Source organism: Pituophis catenifer, unplaced genomic scaffold (assembly GCF_029215685.1).
Source record: "Pituophis catenifer annectens isolate HBS135680 unplaced genomic scaffold, rPitCat1.0.hap2 SCAF_2, whole genome shotgun sequence".
NCBI lineage: Eukaryota > Metazoa > Chordata > Lepidosauria > Squamata > Colubridae > Pituophis > Pituophis catenifer.
Genome location: NW_027256882.1, coordinates 118192573 through 118211649, shown reverse-complemented (window position 1 = coordinate 118211649; position 19077 = coordinate 118192573).

Here is a 19077-nt window from a genome sequence, read left to right as displayed (position 1 = left end):
AAGGTGCACAGAGTGCTGTTACCTGCCCACCAAAGGTGGTCCCTATTTTTCTACTTATATTTTTTATGTGTTTTCGAACTGCTAGGTTGGCAGAATCTGGGACAAGTAACAGGACCTCACCCCATTACATGGCACTAAGGATTCAAACTGCTGAACTGCCGACCTTTCGATAGACAAGCTCAGTGTCTTAGCCACTGAGCCACCACAGTGAAGCTTCATTAATACAATTTTATGTTCAATACATAAAACAAGACCTTGTAGGTTGGTGCAGCCTCTCTACTTTTTTTTCCCCACAGGAATAACTAGAATGTTATACTCTTCTATTTGACTCAGACAACTCAAGAAATGGCTTCAGTATTTCATCATTACATAAAATATAATTTGAATGCATAGCAAAAGAATATCTTATTACTTCCACATTTCATTTCAAAATCATTTCTGTTATCACACACTTGCCACTAAATATTTAACTAATTTAATTTACATAATAGATAGTGATAGATGATATTTAGCTGAATGATAGAAAATCAACCTTTGAAATCTTGATTATTGAGAGTGCTAATGGATTTTAACAATAGAGTTTCACAGTGTTTAGTTAAGTCGTCACCTAACTATACCACTTAATCTTCCCCCAGTACTCAGATTTCATGATTTGTGGATTTGTACTGGTAACAATAATCCCTAGGCATTTAGTTTTTATTAGATCAAATCCTGAGATGGAAATATTAAGTTTAACACAGTTCAAGAAAATCTAATATATAATATAATGAAACGTGAATTAAAGCCAATTGAATTCTGTCTTTTAGACTCTAAATAAGAGCAAAACATAAATTATGTTGCAAATTCATTCAATTTAACAATGAAAATTACCCAGGTATAAAACCCAGGTAAAATTACCCAGGTATATACAGTATATACCTGGGTAACCATGGACCAGTCTCAGCTCTAGGAAGGAAGAAAATGGCAAACCATTCCAAAAAAGCATTGCCAAGAAAATTGCAGGGACTTGTGCAAGGCGGTGTCTGAAAACTGGGTGTGATTTAATAGAAAGAGAAAAAAAATAAAAAATGGAATGATTTAGTGGAAGAAAAAAGTACTTATATTAGCCCTGAAACCAATTACTCTGTTGCATATGGCAGCTGCATACTAGAAATCTGTTTTAAAAATAAACTGTGGTGAAGGTCTATTAAGAGAATGATGGCAATTTAGTTTCACAGTGTTATTATAGTAACAGTGAAAATACATCAGTCCTTGCTTCCTTCAGCTACCAAAGCTTGCCAATTGTTGAGTTTTGGATTCAGTATACCCCCTTCCCACCAAGTCATTATGCGAGCAAGTACCAAAGTGATATTGATAAAACAGCCCTTTCCACTAAACAAAGACCTGAGCTAAACATCATAGAAAACTTTTATGGAATATTTGTATCAGAGGCAATTGAGTTAGATATCTCTATTATTTTCTAAGTTTGAGTGAGTGAGTGAGTCAGTCAGTTTATCTCTAATAATATCCATTTTAGTTTAGTTTGTGATTTGCATCAAGTTGGAGAACAGGACAGTTCTTAAAACTATCGTTTCAATTAATTTCTGATTTAAATATATCTGAGTTTATTGAAATTGAAATTATACTTTAAAAAATGTGTACTAAACATTATCACAAGTAATGCCAATAAGAATGAAGAAAGAAAGACAACAGAAGAAAAAGCATTAAGCATAAAAAAGTAAGAGAAAATTGGAAAATTAGAAGTATGTACATGAAGGAGAAAAGGTCACCCAACATGATACATTAAATTTACAGAAATCATGTCATGAAAACTAAAGCTCAGAATGCAGTGAGTTTAGTAAATCATCATCATTATCATCATCATCATCAATCATCAACCATTATCATACCTGTACAGATTTGTTCAAAGAAAACATAATTGATTTACCAGTCACCAAATGAAGATGGGTCAGGATTAATAAATAACCCAGAACAAGAAAAATAATTGAACTCTTACTTATGTTTAACTCTTAGTGTTTTCTATCAGGAAACTGAAAAATCCAGACTGAAGAATCAGGCTACAACTAGAATTTGAGAGTAACTTAGTAAGAGAATACCTCCTGACCTTGAATGAGCAAAAATGTCCAAAGACCAATGAACTGCACCCTAAATTATAGAAGAAATTTAGGATGACCTAGAAGATTCAGACAAACCTAAACTTATACACAGACTATCCAGAGAGCTGAAGAGGCATCTGGGAACTTAGTTCCATGCAAAGAGATTACAAGAATGGAGTATGATTAGTTTTGAGAAAAGGGGAGAGAACTGAATGGTAGAAATCTTGGAAACCTGATTGGCATCTCAAAGAAAATGATTGAGATTTGTTCCTTGTCATCCCAGAATCCAGGACACAGAATATTATGGCAACATAGATTCAATGTTGATTGTCCTTCCCAAGTCATAAGTAATTTATGAGACAATCCCTGCACATTAAAAAAAAATAATTTTAATTTACAGAAATGTTCATACTCAGACATTTTTCAAAATACATCTTAGCATGTTGTAGGGCTGATCTGGTTTGCACATCCAATATAACTGTTTAATTATATTTAGTGCACAAATCACAAATGTTTGGTTGATATATCACACCATGCAGCTATGGTGTAAAAACCACTTTGATTGGGTTCACATATCATGCTAAACCCAAATAAAACAAAACACATTTTGATTTGTAAGTGGTAAATAGGCTTTAGTCAAGCTTCAAACCGTTTGGAAAGAATAGTGATAGAAAACCTCAAAATAAATATGGATCAGATAGCTAAACCACTTTGTCTCTTCCATGCAGTGCTGATAAAGGGTTAATGCTCAGATTCTTTGTACATAGTCTGTTATACTTGCCTTATGCTGGCAATAATTGCAGCACTGAGTCCTAATAGGAATTTCATCATGCTTTCAAATTGGCAAGCAAAATCATTTAGCAGCTCCTGCAAAGAGATCTCAGCAGGCTTTATTTCAAGAACTTTCATAGTGTCAAGTGGTCAGTCCTTCATTTTTAATTTCTAAATAGATGAGATGCAAATTACTTGATCTTTCATCTTAGCCAACGGTCATGGCAAGCATTTCCAATTACATCTTGACGTTGGGCTTGCCTCTGAGGTAAATAACATTATCAAGCTCAAGATAGGGCGGGCTGGATCAGAAAGAAAAGATTAATTATCTTGTAAAAGTGTTTTATTATCTTAATTCTCTGTGTCAGTCATGTTTACCTAATTAGAAAAGTAAACACCAGCATATAGTTGGTGCCCTGACACAATGTAACATGGTTAAATGTTAATAAATTATACCTGCATAAATTATCCTTCTTTATACAGAATAATTATATACATTGAAATATATTTTCTTAAAAGTAGAGTTTGTGAGACCAAATAGTAGTTGCCAGACATTCACTAAAAGGATCATCCAAAAAGATTTTAATTGAGAGCAACATACATGGCATATTAATTTTAGAACAGCATATTCACAGCAACCTTTATATTACAGCAGCCTTCAGACCCATCTGCTCTTAAATTATGCTAAATGGCAAGTGCTGTCTTTCAAACATGGTTTGAGTTCGCAAATGGAATTGTTTCCACATATTTCCACTTAAAGCCAATTCTGTTGTGATTGCAGAGAATTGGGGAGGTGGAGGCTCCAATTAGCAACTCTACTGTTTCTTTCCTTTTTCCTCCAATACACACACACACATGCGCGCGCGCGCACACACACACACACACACACACAGTATTGCAGCTACATCTAAATATGGAGTCAGTAGGGAAGTTGAGTTTTTCCATGTAGCATTGAACTACAACTGCGAAGAACCACATTAGCAAAGCCAATAGTGAGAGATGCTGGAAATTCGGTTAAGAGAGGACCAATAAAGGATGCTCAGTCAACAACAGTTAGAAAACAAGGTACTGAAAATGAGCTCTATGGAAAAAACACCAACAGCAAGATGGAACAGAAAGCACATGGCCAGAGAACTGAGTTGGATATTTGTATACATTAAGCCAGTAGAGGAAATATATCAACAGAAAAAACACACACAACATAATGCTTTGGAATATTAATATTTGGAATATATATCTTCTTGCTTCCCATGTGTAATCAGCAGAACATATATATTGTAATACGTGCAGGATCTCTATTCTTTTTTCTTTAAGTAACTACCAATATCAACCTTCATTTTAAAAGCTGATTATATCAGCCATTGTTCTTTACAGACATACTTCATCTATTTTTGTTTTATTGATTTACACAACAACAGTGAAAATGTCATAGTCCAGGTTGGAAGAAGACTTTAGAAGCCTGCCAACCTTAATCCCTTGCATTCTGCTGTTTCAGATTAAAATCAGTTACTTTTCCTATCCTCAATATTGCCAATCACAGCTCTTTACTTGCCCAAACATCCTTCTACTACACAATGTTTACTAGACTGGAAGTAGTTTGGTTGGAAGCCTATAAACATTGTGCTTCGGTTCAGGCTAAAAATATGTGGTTGTGAGAATAATTGGGAATTGTATTCTCTCCCTCAAGCATTGATTTAGACAAGGTCCTTTTTGTTAGATTCATTTTCTTCTCAGCCCTCTTAATTTGTAGCTTTCCTTTCCATAAAATAAATGTCAAATACTGAGTGAGGTCTCTCTCTGATGGGAGAGTACAAGTCTTAAATCCATCTTAGGGCAACACTTACATTTTCCTTTGCTCATGGAGAATGCTTTTAATGTAACTATAACACATGTTTTTAATGACAACCTGCTTCTTAGAAGTGTTTATTTTTCTCTCTATTCATCTTGACATTATTCCTGAATTCCTTTCAATTCTATTATTTAATATTTTATTATATTTTCCCCCTTCCATCTTTCTCTGTATCATACAGCTCACATCTTGAGCTCTCTTTTTCCTCATACATTTATTCATGATGTCTATTTTTAGGGGCATTTCCATACTACAGTATACCATTTCCACTTCCAGCTCCTCAATAAGCAGGGTGAAGACAACCTATGAAACAGAAGGAGAAGTGTAAGCGCAAAGGAGAAGTGTAAGACAAATGTACTCATCAATGGGGGATCCAGGGTGGGATGAAATGAGAAGTGGTGGGATGGACTGACCAGAAGCTTTGCTGAGCTACAATAATTCAGATGAAATAGATAACTTTGCTGTAGTTGTATATACAGCAAAATGCATCCAATAATAATTAGATACAAGCCCCCAAGGCCTCATAAATGTTTTCAACTACATAACTGTCTAATTTCTATTCTTTATTCCACCCACCCCTCAATTACATTGACTGAACTTGGCTCAATCTCTTATCTTTGGATTTCATTGTTACAGTGACAAACAATGTAGATTGGTTATGGATAATACTATTTCTTCTGCAGGAACTAAGGAATAGGCTGCATTTAAAACAGTCACACCTTGCCTTTTAGCTGGTGGCTACCTTATTGTTCCAAATTCACACAGTCCATGTTGTTTGTTTTATTGTTTAATTTATTTACCAAATATGTTTGTCTAATTACAATCAGTTTCAATTTTATTTTTTTATTTTTTTTTTCAATTTTTATTTATAAGTACAAACTAAACAGAACAATGAAACATACAAAACATAAAAACATATAAACACCCATTTCAATACATGTCCAGTTTGTCGCAACTGTAATATACATTTCTCTTTGTATTTTGACTCGTCCTTATTTGGTCATTCCCTTTTGTCTATCTACTATTGATCTTTGTTGACCTACGTCTGTTCTTTGTTTCCATCATACTATATTTGGTCATTTTGTTTACTTCCTATTGCTTCATCTCTTTCCTATCTTTCAACCAACTATACCACTTTTCCCATACTAAGTAAAAGTCATGTTCTTCCCTATTTTGTAATTCCTTTGTGAGTCTATCTAATTCCACACATTCCATAATTTTATTGATTACTTTATCTGGTGTTGGTATATCACTACTCTTCCAGTGTTGCGCGTATAGTATTTGTGCTGCTGTTATGATATGTATAATTAAATATATTGTTTCTTTTTCGTAGTGTCCATTCAATTTTAATAGTAGGGTTTCAATTTTAAGCGAATGCCAGCAACAAACAACTTGCTTTAAAAAGTTGCCAGAAAATGCAAGAGTCGATTCATTGTTCTTAGATACAATGTTTCCCTAAACATAAGGATTATTTTTATATAGCACAGATATAAAGCTTCTCCTGGAACTTTGATAATTATGCATATAATATATAATTATGAAAGATTTAACTGATAAAACGTAAAACTTCTCCTGCAGATCTTTTAATCTGTAACCTTGGATTTAGGATTTTCAATTTTGAATTCTAGAGTTTGAATGCCAGTTTGATTTGATTTCTTTAATTATTCTGATGTATCTTAGCTGCTTATAATTGTTTGGAGTGTTGAGATACATACAATGTAAGTATATTCATAAATATGTCTAGATATATAATTAAATCTCTTAATAAAGAAAAATGATTTCATTGAAATTTGCAATTATTGAAATTTGCAAGGATCAAATACAGAAAAGTATCTGAGTTTATCTTCAAGTTTCAAGGTCATGTACAGGACAGTTAAAGGGCATATAGATTTCAAAACAAGGATTGCCCATTAATGTCCTATATAAATGCACAAAATAAAGTATCCCTCAGTGACCACTGGGTTGATTATATCTAATAATATAGAATTTCTTTGATTCTATATATGTATATCAGACTAGCTAAATTAAATCTATAACACATCATTTGTTTGGATTATTTAACTATAAGGAAATTTCTGTGTAAAATAATCCTGACTCTGGAGTAAAGAAATCTTGCCCTGTAGTATCTTATTGACTGAAATTTAGTAAGTTTGTTTAAGGATAAGAACTTAACTAAGTTATCTAAGAAAATATACATATAATTCACATTTTAACTATTTTTTACACAGAATTATTTTCTAATGTTTTTATATACTGCCAATATGGGCCCAAAACATTTCAAACAAAATAGAAGATATCAAAGAATTGTCTTTTAGGGGAAATGACCAAATGATCTATTCTACCTGCCCACATTTATACAACTAGGTTCTAGCTAAACATATTGTTGACAACCAGGAGAGTATCACATAGGATCATTATTCTTTGGCAGTCAAACTTATTTCTGTGAAATAGTTTTGGTCACCACCTTATAAAAAAGACATTGAGACGTTGGAAAGAATGCAGAGAAGAGCAGCAAAGATGATTAAGGGCTTGGTGACTAAAACATGTGAAGAATGGCTGCAGGAACTGGATATGACTAGAGAAAAGAAGGACTGGGGTGACATGACAGTGTGTTTCAATATCTCAGGGGCTGCCACAAAGAAGAGGGGGGGGGTCAACCTATTTTCCAAAGCACCTGAAGGCAGAACAAGAAGCAATGGATGAAAACTAATCAAAGAGAGAACCATCCTAGAAATAGAAATTTTCTGACAGTGAGAACAATTAACAGTGGAACAGCTTGCCTCCAGAAGTTGTGGGTGCCCCAACACTAGAAGTTTTCAAGAAGAGACTGGACAGCCACTTGTCTAGAATGGAATAGGTCTCCTGCTTGAGCAGGGGGTTGGACTAGAAGACATCTGAGGTCCCTTCCAACTCTATTATTATTCTGTATAGGCTTGACTGTCAGTTCATTGCTCTAGCAAATTAAACATGAATTCTGGAAAACAGATCCAGAAGATCATCACAGAAATGACTAATACCACTCTATAGTTAAAACTCAGGTTTGAAAGAAGGAAAGGGAAGGAGCACATTTTGAGAAGCAGATTTAAAAGGAAACAACATTATTTAGGAAGAAAAATTCTTTTTATAAATAATTTAAAACTGTCACCATTTAGTAAATTTTTCAGGATTATATCATTACACGCATAAATGTTGGTGTGACGTTTTATAAAATAACAGACTTCCAAAGAAGAAATCCAACATATTAAATTAAAAGTATTAGACAACTGATTAAAGAACTGATTAAAGAACTGATAGGCAGCAAGAAGGAATATGAAGAAATGAGATGCGGGACTGTGAAGTTACACAGAATTACAGAATTAAATTACTGTACACAGTAGGAGGGAAATATTTTAGAAGAATTGAAAGGTTGTTCTAAACTCTCATGGAAGCCGGAGCCACAACGAAGAATTTTGCTGCTTCAGATCCAGTATCTTTCCTCTTATATCTATTCCTTATCCAAAATCTCACCTATGGTGGTGAAGAAAGGACTAGGAGCAGGGGCGGGTTTCAAAATCTGTCGCTACCGGTTCACTCGTGGGCGCCTGTGCCCATGCGTAACACTTCTGCACATGCGTGTGATGCTTCTGTGCATGCGCAGAAGCGTCCGAGTGAGTGGGCGGAGCCTCCTGCTGCAACCAGTTTGCCCGAACCAGAGCAATCCAGTAGCAACCCACCACTGACTAGGACTGTTTCCACAAGCTGTGGGAGGCCCAGTAACAAATTATACAAATTTAAACTCAGGATTCCAACACATATATTTTAAGTCATTTAAAGAAAAAAAAACCCAAAATAAGTCATAAGTAAAATATAAAATTGTTCTATCAATCATTATAAAACTCCTTTTTTCAGTTTTAAAGCCAAATTTACATCCATTAAAATTGGTTTTGTGCTAAAAAACATTTCTGCAAATGATATTAACTTGGCATCTCTTTTGCAGTACTGTGTAGTTTTACCTTTCAAAAATGAAGAAAGGGCTTGTGTACCGTTAATTAAAATTTATAGGAAATTTGGCTGCCTTTAGTAATTAAATATGGAATAATATCATTTATTCAGAGCTTAATATCTGAAAGTCCATAAAAGTTTTGTTTTAAAGGACATCATTTTCAGTGCTAACAGTAAGCCACTTTACAGTAAATCAGAATAAATGTTTTTTTTCTATTTTTTTTTTAAAGTGTACCTTGCAGTGCATCTAGCAACTGAACTCTACATAATCCTTATAGAAGCATGAATAATTTCCCCTCCCTTTTTGATTTTGTTAAGCTTGTTTGGCCAAAGACTAAGAACTCTACAACCCTCTTGATTGCAGAGGAAGATGGATAATAGGCTCCCTGCTCATTAGGTGCATGAGATTTATACAATACATTTATTCTGTATAGTTAAAAAGCATATTAAGTATTTGGGAATTTTTCTTCTTTTTCCCTCCCATTAATTATCAGTACAAAACCACTGTTCATCTGGCTGAATTGTCCCAATGGAATGTTTCAGTTCTTTCACAGACCTTGGGGGAATCTAATGCTAATTATGAGCACACTGCCAATTTCACTTAATATTTTCCTTTAAAATATTAATTTATGCTTATTCCCTTTGATTTGACATTTATGTAAAAAAAAAAAAGAGTGGCTGAATTCAAGAAGTGCTACAAGAAGCTGAAGTACATAATAGAGGTGTCATATTATTCTCTTTCTCCCACCCCCCCATTTTTAAGGACATTCCCATCCAGACATATGAGAGAATCACATACAAATTTCCCAGCCAACACAGCAAACACTGACTATGTATTCAGAGAGCTGTTGTTTCAACTGAACACCAAAGATTTTGAAAAGGCTTTTGAATAATGCTATGCTTTTAACTTGGATTAAAGAAGTAAACTTTTCCAGATAAAGGTGTTCCAATGTTTAAGAATTTGAGCCTGGAAGCTGCAAAATCTACATGGAAGTGGGACTTTATATTATTCAGATTGCATTGTCAGACAGAACTCATCATATAGAGCAGGTCCATGATATGGAGATTATCTTCTTGCTGTCTAATCAACAGTGAAATACATTTGCTGTATGAAAGCTTGGATTGACATCATAGAACTTAATAGGATACTAGCGTTAAGTTTCCCACCCAATGCAAGGAAGCTGATAATTATGGCAAAGATCAAAGTTCTAAGTTAATTCAAATGCTGGTGTAATGGATTGAAGCAATTAATGTTCTACTCTGGTTATATTTTCAATTCCAGCAGTCCCTTACCACTAGCCATTCTAGTTGACACGGCACGAAATTGAAGCTCCAAACATCTGGAAGTGTCTCTGTGGTTTATGCTGTTACCTATGGCAGTGACTATTCATTAAAAGTATTGCACCCACAAAAAGAGTGAGAGGAAGAAAGAAGACAATAAATATGGACGCAGAATTAAATAATAAAGTAAATCCTTGAACAGACAAATAGACTTCTTGATATTACTTTCTAGGTGTATGCCAAGATAAAAGCACACCTGATTTCTGAGTGCAGTATCGCTATTTGGTATTTAGTGGTCATTGTGAGATCACAATTCTGGACCAGATAGAATTTTGGTGTATTTCTGTACAACTCTTGTTATGTTATCTTTTTAATTGGGCATCTAAAATAGAGTAATTATTATAGAAAATAATACGTCCAATGGAATTTAACCTGCCGACTTCGATGAGGATTATACAATGTTATAATGGTTAGGGTTGATTGAACTCTTTTCATAATTCCACTTGTCCTGAAGATCTATTCTTTAGAAACTATATGTACAGAAAGCCAGTAACGAACATTGAAAGAAAAACAAAAGAAAAATATTGCTAATATTTGAAAAACATGAGAAAAAAACACTTTTTAAAAACATGTCCTCACTTTCCAAAGGGACTTTATTGTTTCCAATTAGTGTGTTTTGTGGGTTCATACTTTGATTTGTTTTCTTCTAAGGGTATATAATTTACCTTACTGAGAATGATTACTGGGAAAAATGATTTAACATTTATTGGTCAGAGTACAATTAGCCCTAAAAGGAATTAGAGAAAGGAAATTGTGATAAAATATAACACTGGTAATTGATAAATTACAAGACTTCCTCACAGTCTTGAAGAAAATTTGCAATATATGATGAGTTTGCTCTTTTTGATGATTTCCTCTGGGAAGCTGTTCTGTTAACACACCCATATAAGGTTGCAAATGTATGTCAATGAGCATAAAAGAAAGTAGGTCATTCACATTCTTAGAAGAATTCCTGATTGTGAACCTGCTCTGGATTGAGAAATACAGTGTTTAACAGGCATTGCCTATTTTATATCATTAATCATCTATTTAAAACATTTTGGATTTATGAATCCATTTCTTTTCTGTTTCTCACTAAGATATCAGTTCTCCCTTGAGGGTGGAGACAGCAGCCAGACATGGGTTGTGCTCATTGGTCAGAGGTTGGACTGAGCCTGAAATTGTTCTTAAATCTGCCCCCTGTTGCTAGGGCACTCCGCTTTTTTGCTCAGTCGTCAGACTGGACAGTTGTGTGGAAAGGGTGCTCTAATTGCTACTGCTTTAGAGTGATATTCCTTTTCTAAAACTTCGGCTTTGACTTTGGTTCTTGCTATTGACTACTCTCTTGCCTTCTGGATTGGATTTGGGTAATATTTCTCCTCAGCTGTTCCCTGGAACAGCTGGGACCGTTTTTTCCTCTTTCTACCCCTGTCAGCCTTGTGTGATCTGTTTTGGATTTTCACACACTTGTGGAGCTTTTCGCTCCCTTTGGGGGGTGGGAAGTTACCGTGCTTCAAGTTTATTCAGTTAAAGTTTACCTGGGAATTAGTCACGGTGGAATCTTGCACTCCTGCTTGTTACGTACGGCCATTTTGTGGATTCAAACTCCCTGGGGTTTAAGGAGAGATTTTCATCTCCCAGCGCTGGCCGCTTGTCGGATCTGCAATTAAGGGGCTGCAAGGCTGCATTTGGACCCCTCTTGCTGGTGTTCGCTGTCTCAGCTGACTAGCGCTGATTGACGGCTCGCCCTCCTTCCGCAGCTCAACGCCTTGCCTTTAAAGCGGAGCTGCGGCTATTCATTATCTCCTGGCCTCAGCTGCTTGGCGCGAGGATTTGAGGCGGAGCGGAGTGCTCCCTGCCTTTAGCCGCTTGTCGGCTTTTGGCTAAGAGGTCTGGTGGTTCCTAGCCTGGTGTTGTCAGACTCTGGGAGCGTAGTTTCTGACTCCTGCGCTCTGCGTTTGGTGCCAAAGCTCTGGGCCCTGAGTAGAGTTTCGTGCTCTCTCGGCAGTGGCCCGGGCGCCATTTTGAAGCAGTTTTCTGTGCCGCCTGACTATCAATCGAGCCTCCAGCCGTTGGGCTGGGTCTGCATACAGGCGGTGTTTCTCCCACCTTACAAGTAGTTGGGGACACTGAGTAAGGCCAGATTAACTTGTAAAAATCTTTGCCACACGTTGCTGACTGTAGCTGGGCCTTTTCCTTGGCATTGTCTTACCCCATCCTTGGGTGGACTTACGCATATATTGCCAACCTTGTTCCTTTACATTTGGCCTTCCTGGTCTGGGGGCTGTTCTCTCCACCATGCCTAAGGCTCAGACCAAGACTAAACATGGCCGGAAGGCCACTGTCCGGGCCCAATCAAAGGCTTCCGTACGGGAAGTACAGACCCAGGCAGCAGGCAAAGAGGTGCTTCCTCCTGTCATTTCCTCTAAGCGCCACTCACCCTGTACCACTGTACCTAAAGTTCAGGCAAAATCTGCAAACGTGGGCTCTAATAAACTAATTGGCACTGACCCACGGCACGGTACGACAGCCAGAGTGCCCTCTATGGACCCTGTGCGAGAGTTTTCACTGACTCCTGATCAAAGGTCCTTGCAGGATTGTCCTATGTCAGTCCCTTCATCTGAAGTTTGGGGTTCTAATCCCTTAGTGGGAGCTCGTTTGACTGGGGAGTCTAGCGCTCCCGGACTCGTGGTGGACCTTCCACCCACTTATTCTGTTCCGGGCCGAGCCTCTACGGAGGCCGTCCTAGCTCCAGGTCTATCTCAGGTTAATTGGCAACCAGAGGACATTCAACAAATGATTGCCATAGCGGTGCATCAATCGTTGTCTAATCATTTCCATCCTGCCCACAGGCCATCCTCCACTCGTTCAGTCATTTCCGAACCGGCTGAATCTCTGACCAGGTTCAAGATGGATGATGCCATTTCCCTGGCGGGTTCGGATTCCCCATCCGTCTCCGGGGTCAGTGTTCACTCCAAGGAGGTGGACATGGAACCCCAGGAACCAGACCTTTCGGAGGATGAGGGGTTGCCCCCAGACCAGCCACCCTTCACGGATCTGTTTCCCCAAGCCCTCTTTAAGTCACTGCTTTTTAAAGCGGTTAACACTGCTCAGCTAGGGCCCACTGCTCTGCTGGAGCCGTTACCAACTGCTGGCGCCTTGAATCCCTTATTTGCTGAACAGCCTAAGGCAATAACGACCATTCCTACTCCCCCACTTTTCCTAGAGGTCATCCAGAAACAGTGATCAGCTCTTTCTTCCGTTCCAGTACCATCTTCCACTGACAAAAGAAACTTCATTGTCTCTTCGGACCTGGAGTCCCTGCTTCAGGTGCCATCTATTGACGCCCCTGTGGCGGCATTGCTCTCTTCGTTTTCCATTCCGGGAGAACCTGAGGAAGGTCTTCGTCCTGAGGAGCGCAGGTTGGAACAAGTCCTTCAGAGAGCTCACATAGCGGCGGCATGGGCCATTAAAGCAGCGACCACTGCTTCCTTTTTTAATCGAACAACGCTCCTGTGGCTCAAACAATTGCAGGAAAAGATGTCCTCAGAGGACTCTAGGTTGAAACAGGACTTGAATAAGATTGTGGCGGCAGTTCAGTTTTCTGCAGATGCCACTCTGCATGCCACGCGATTTGCAGCTAAGTCCCTGGCCTCTTCCATCACAGCCCGCCGCTTAGTGTGGCTCCGACATTGGCAAGCCGATGCCAGGCATAAGTGGCGTCTGGTGTTGGTGCCCTTCTCTGGCTCAAAGCTGTTTGGTGATCCTTTGGATAAGTTCCTTGTTGAAACCAAGGATAAGCAGAAGGTCCTGCCGGCTATGTTCCGCAGAGGAGAACCTCGGGTTTTCCCTTATCCACCTCGTCCTCATCTTCGTCCGACGGAAGGGGGGATGGGCCCTTCCCGCAATACGGGTAATTTCTACCTAGGGGTTTTCAATCCTAGGCAGAGGAACTTTCAGGAACGACCAGCCAGGGGTAGGGGTTTCGGTCCCTGGTGGCCCTTTCGAGGGGGAGGGGGTCGTTCCATCCATCGCCATTGTTAGTGGTACCGGAGTATCTCCCATTGGCGGACGATTGGGCCTCTTCGCCAGTGTTTGGGAGGGTACTACTTCAGATTGCTGGGTCCGGGCCTCCATTTCAGCTGGGCTGGCCATTGAATTTGTTTCCACCCCCCCCCTTTGTCCTTTATCCATTATCCTCTGTCCCCGATAGCAGAACGTCAGTTCCTCATGGAGTCGGCTGTCAACCATCTGCTAGCCATTAAGGCTATCCAACGGGTACCTCATGATGAGGCGGGACAGGGCTTCTATTCTCGGGTCTTTTTGGTCCCTAAGTCATCGGGTGGGTGGAGACCTATTCTGGACCTTAAAAGATTGAACCAATTTGTAATCTATAGAAGCTTCAAAATGCAATCCTTACGTTCGATCCTAGACGGCATACGGAGTGTCAGCCTCAGCTTTGCCTGCTTCAGCTGCCATAAGAAACGGGGGAGGGATTAGTTATGGAGCAAAGGGGGGGAAGAAGCAGGAGGTGTTTTTTTTCCTTGTAGGATGTGTCTTCATGAGAAACGAAAGTGGATCTTCAAAAGGGGACGGCTAACCAACTGCCCTACATTCCTGATGAATGACGCTGCCAGACGTGTTGCCACCTGACCTTTGGAAGACCTTTGGATTGGCTGATGATTTATGAACACGAGGGGGGGGGAAGCTTAGTAGATGCATTTTGCGCATTTTGCTCACTTCCAGCTTTACCTGGGTTGCTATCACTTCATATTTAGTAAAAGTACTAAATTCTTCAAAATGCTTGAGTTTGGAGTTTTCTTTCTGGATACTGAAGGAAGCATACCTGACACGGAGGGGTGATCTCCTCTGCTCAATAGATCTCATGGAGGCTTACCTCCACATCCCCATTCGCCCTTCTCATAGAAAGTTCCTTCGTTTTTGTTTTGCTGGGGTTCACTACCAGTATAGGGCCTTACCCTTCGGCCTTTCCTCTGCTCCCCGTAGTTTCACCAAGATTTTGACTGCCTTAGCAGCTCACCTCCGGCTTCAGGCCGTTCATCTCCAGTGCTATCTGGATGACATCCTTATTATGTCATCTTCCCATCTGCAGGCCATGGCTGACCTCCGCCTTACGATTCAGACATTAGCGGTGCACGGCTTCTCTGTTAACGTAGAGAAAAGCCATCTAGTACCCTTGACTAGGATCCTGCATTTGGGGGCTATCATTGATTCGGCGCAAGGAAGGGTCTTCCTCTCCCCGGAGCGTCAAGCCGGGTTGAGGTCCATGGTAGCTAAGGTCATGAGGGACAAGAGAGTTTCCCCCTTAGTTCTCTCCAAACTGTTAGGCAAGATGGTTTCTGCCATCTCTATTGTTCCTTGGGCCAGGTTACACCTTAGAGACCACGTCAGCGCGTCGAATTTCTGAATTAGCAGCATTATCCATTAGGGATGATTTATGTGTGTTTCATGGAGATCGAGTGGTCCTCAGATTGGATCCTACATTTGTGACCAAAATTAACTCTCCATTTCATTGTTTACAGGAACTGGTGCTACCAGATTTCTATCCCTGTCCTTCCAATCCTTTGGAGAGCCGTTTACACACGCTGGATGTCCGCCGGGCACTTAAACTCTACATTCAGAGAACTGCTGCTATTTGACGTACAGAATCACTGTTTGTTTCTTTTTTGCCATCTTCCTTAGGACAAAAGGTGACCTCTTCCACGGTGGGGCATTGGGTCCGAACAACGATTACAACTGCATACGAACTTCGGTCATTGCCTCCTCCCGCTACAGTCACGGCTCATTCTACCAGGAGTGCTGCTACCACGGCTGCTTGGGCTTCGAAAGCTTCCTTGGTCGACATCTGCAGGGCAGCGACTTGGACATCTCCTTCCCCCTTTATTAGACACTATAAGTTAGATAAATTCGCCTCTGCGGAGGCTGACTTTGGAAGGAGAGTGTTACATGGTGTTGTAGCCCGGGAGGGGTCTTCTGCCCAGACTGTTCCCGCCCGTGATATGGGACAGTGATCTTTGGTATGTCCCACGTCTGGCTGCTGTCTCCACCCTCAAGGGAGAAGGGGCGTTGGTCCTACCTGATACGCCCCTTCTCGTTGAGTGGAGACAGCAGCCAGCCCCACCCTGCTCTTCAGTCTGGTCATTACTGTTCTTGGTTATCTAATTGTTGTTTTCTGTTTTTTTCTTTCCACACACCGAGTCTGTTTCTCCTTCGACAAAAGCAGAGTGCCCTAGCAACAGGGGGCAGATTTAAGAACAATTTCAGGCTCAGTCCAACCTCTGACCAATGAGCACAACCCACGTCTGGCTGCTGTCTCCACTCAATGAGAAGGGGCGTATCAGGTAGGACCAACGCCCCTTTTATTGCAGAAACTAGGTATTTTATACCCACTATTTAAAATTAGTTTATATGGATTAACAATTTATTTTTCTTTTGGGAAAACTTATTTGCTTGATTAGTCTTCTGTGCCTCATTATGATAAAGTGAAAAATGTTAATGTACATGAGAAGGTCTGTAAATGACAATGTATTAAAATTAGTGTTAACTATAATTTTAATGGACTAGCAGCAAATGAAAGCGAATAGAGAAATTGTGATTATTGGATATAATCTGATGGTCAACAAAATATCGTCATGCAATATTATATTTATTTGTCTGTCTGTCTATCTATCTATCTATCTATCTATCTATCTATCTATCTATCTATCTATCTATCATCTATATGTCTGTCTATCTAATCTATCATCTACCTATTATCTATCAAATTTAGATAGAACCCATCTCATTCTCATGGAATCATACATTTACCAAATAACTTTTTGCAGTGTTCTGTTGTTAAATATATGTAAAATTTAGCAAGAGCCAAGAGGCAATCAACATGTTCTAAGTACACTGTATTTATGAGGAAGGGATGATCAAGAGCATTTCAAGAAGTCTGGCTTCATGCAGGTCAAACAACTGAAATTAAGTGAATAATGTCTTTATACAGCAACTATTGTATCTGCCTGAAGTTATTTTTAACCTGGTGATTTATTCATGTACCATCAATTGGCAATTCTATATGAAAAGAAAAGAGAAAATGTCATAGCCACTGTCCAGGTGGATTTGGTATGAAATTACATTTACCAACAATCAGACTTTTAGGATTGTTGGAATGACATTTTTGAACATGTAATGCAATCTTTAGTCTTCCTGTATTCAATAAGACATGCTATCTTATTCTAGTTTAGTTCATGCTATCTTTGTCTAGTTTATCTTATTATTTTTATCTAAAGACATTTGGGTTTCTGACAAATAGGAATCAATAGCATGAGCATTTTTCATGCCATGTTAAGCATTGTTAATAGCCCATTAATTTCAGCTGGAGAAAATTGAGCATCTATATCTATATCAAGGTTGATATAGGTTCTCATCTATATCAAGGTTACTCAGAAATATTTAACTTTGGATTAATGTTACAGTTGCTCATTTTTAAAATTTCTTTTTATCTATAAAAACCAAACCCTATTTATTCACATTTAGGCTTGCATCAATCACCAAAATGATTTAGGGCTCCCCAATCACTTCACTTAGGCTGATTGAGTGGCTTTCTTGCTTTCATGAAGTAAGGCAGGTCCATAATCAGAAAAACTTCTTCGAAGTGAATCTCTGTTGCTTCACATGAGTTAAAAAGTAGCTCCTTTCCCAATGAACTCCACACATATTCCAGACTATATTATATCCATTTCCATCTTTATCCATCCATCTTTAAGGATACAGCATTATTGTGTTCCAGATAGTTACTCAGTGACTTATTTACTGGCCAAGATTAAATATGTTCCAAAAATCTGGAAAACAGATTTGGAATTTTCTACTAATATAGGATTCAAGTTGTCTAATTAAATTAAATTACATCTAATTTGACTTCAAAATTACTTCACTTCCAATAGTTAAGTAATGTTATTTCTGTATTGCCACTTAATGTTTTATATTTTTAAATACTTTATTTCAAATATTTTGTACATCACACATTCATTTGGAAGGGGACAAATGAAAGTACCATTCCTGCATTCTTTAGTTTGATAAATGACAGTAACTTCAATTATTGCTTTAGAAAGCTGCAAGTTAATCAATAATCATAAATTATTATTTTGCAGATTGGGGACATTTCAGGCCATGCTAAGTGAACCAATCCTTCAACTTTTTCAAATCTTTTGACATGTTAACTTATGTCTTGGGCAAAGGCTTTTTTATTCATAAGTTTAGTAATTAAAGTGTGATATACACTATACATTAATACACTTTGTATTATCTTTTTGATCTGGGTTGAACTATATTAGACAACTACATCTCTCCAGTTTCTTCACATTTAATGTAAAGTAATTGCTGCACTATGAGGACTTAAATGAGCATTGCCAGTTTTATAATTAATTCTTTTTGTTTCAGCCTTCTTACTAATTGAAAGTAAGTCTTTTGACACAGAAAGCTTTGAGACTGGCTAAAGAGTTGGAATTGCAAATGAACTTGATTAATTGCAAGCTGTCAGAATCAATCAGGGCCTGACAGTGCCTTTGTATCATACAGAGTTCATAATATATTTGGAATTTTTGGTACTCACTATCCTATAATTGAACGATGATATGCTACCAGAGAACAAAATATTTGTCTTGATGATGTTTGGCTAGAAAACAGTCTTTGATTTCTGCATGGATACTATATTGGAGAAAAAGGATTTTGCTTTATTTTTCCTTGAGGCCAAACTCTATCTGACATTAACGTGTCTTTGGATTTAAAATTCATCTTTAAAACAATGAAAATAGTACCTTTTGAAGAGAGGGGTATGAATTGTTGAACTCAAAGCAGGCATGACTTTTTTTTTTTTTTATTAAAATGATTTTTCTTAAGCTATTGGGAAGAAAACTCCCAATGCTGTCAATGGACCATTTTTTCCCAATGAAAATAGTAACCTTAAAGGCCTAAAGTATCTTACTTATCCCAGTGAAAATCATCATAATACCAAGACCTTCCACAGTAAGTCCTGCTTTGTGACTTTAACGAATA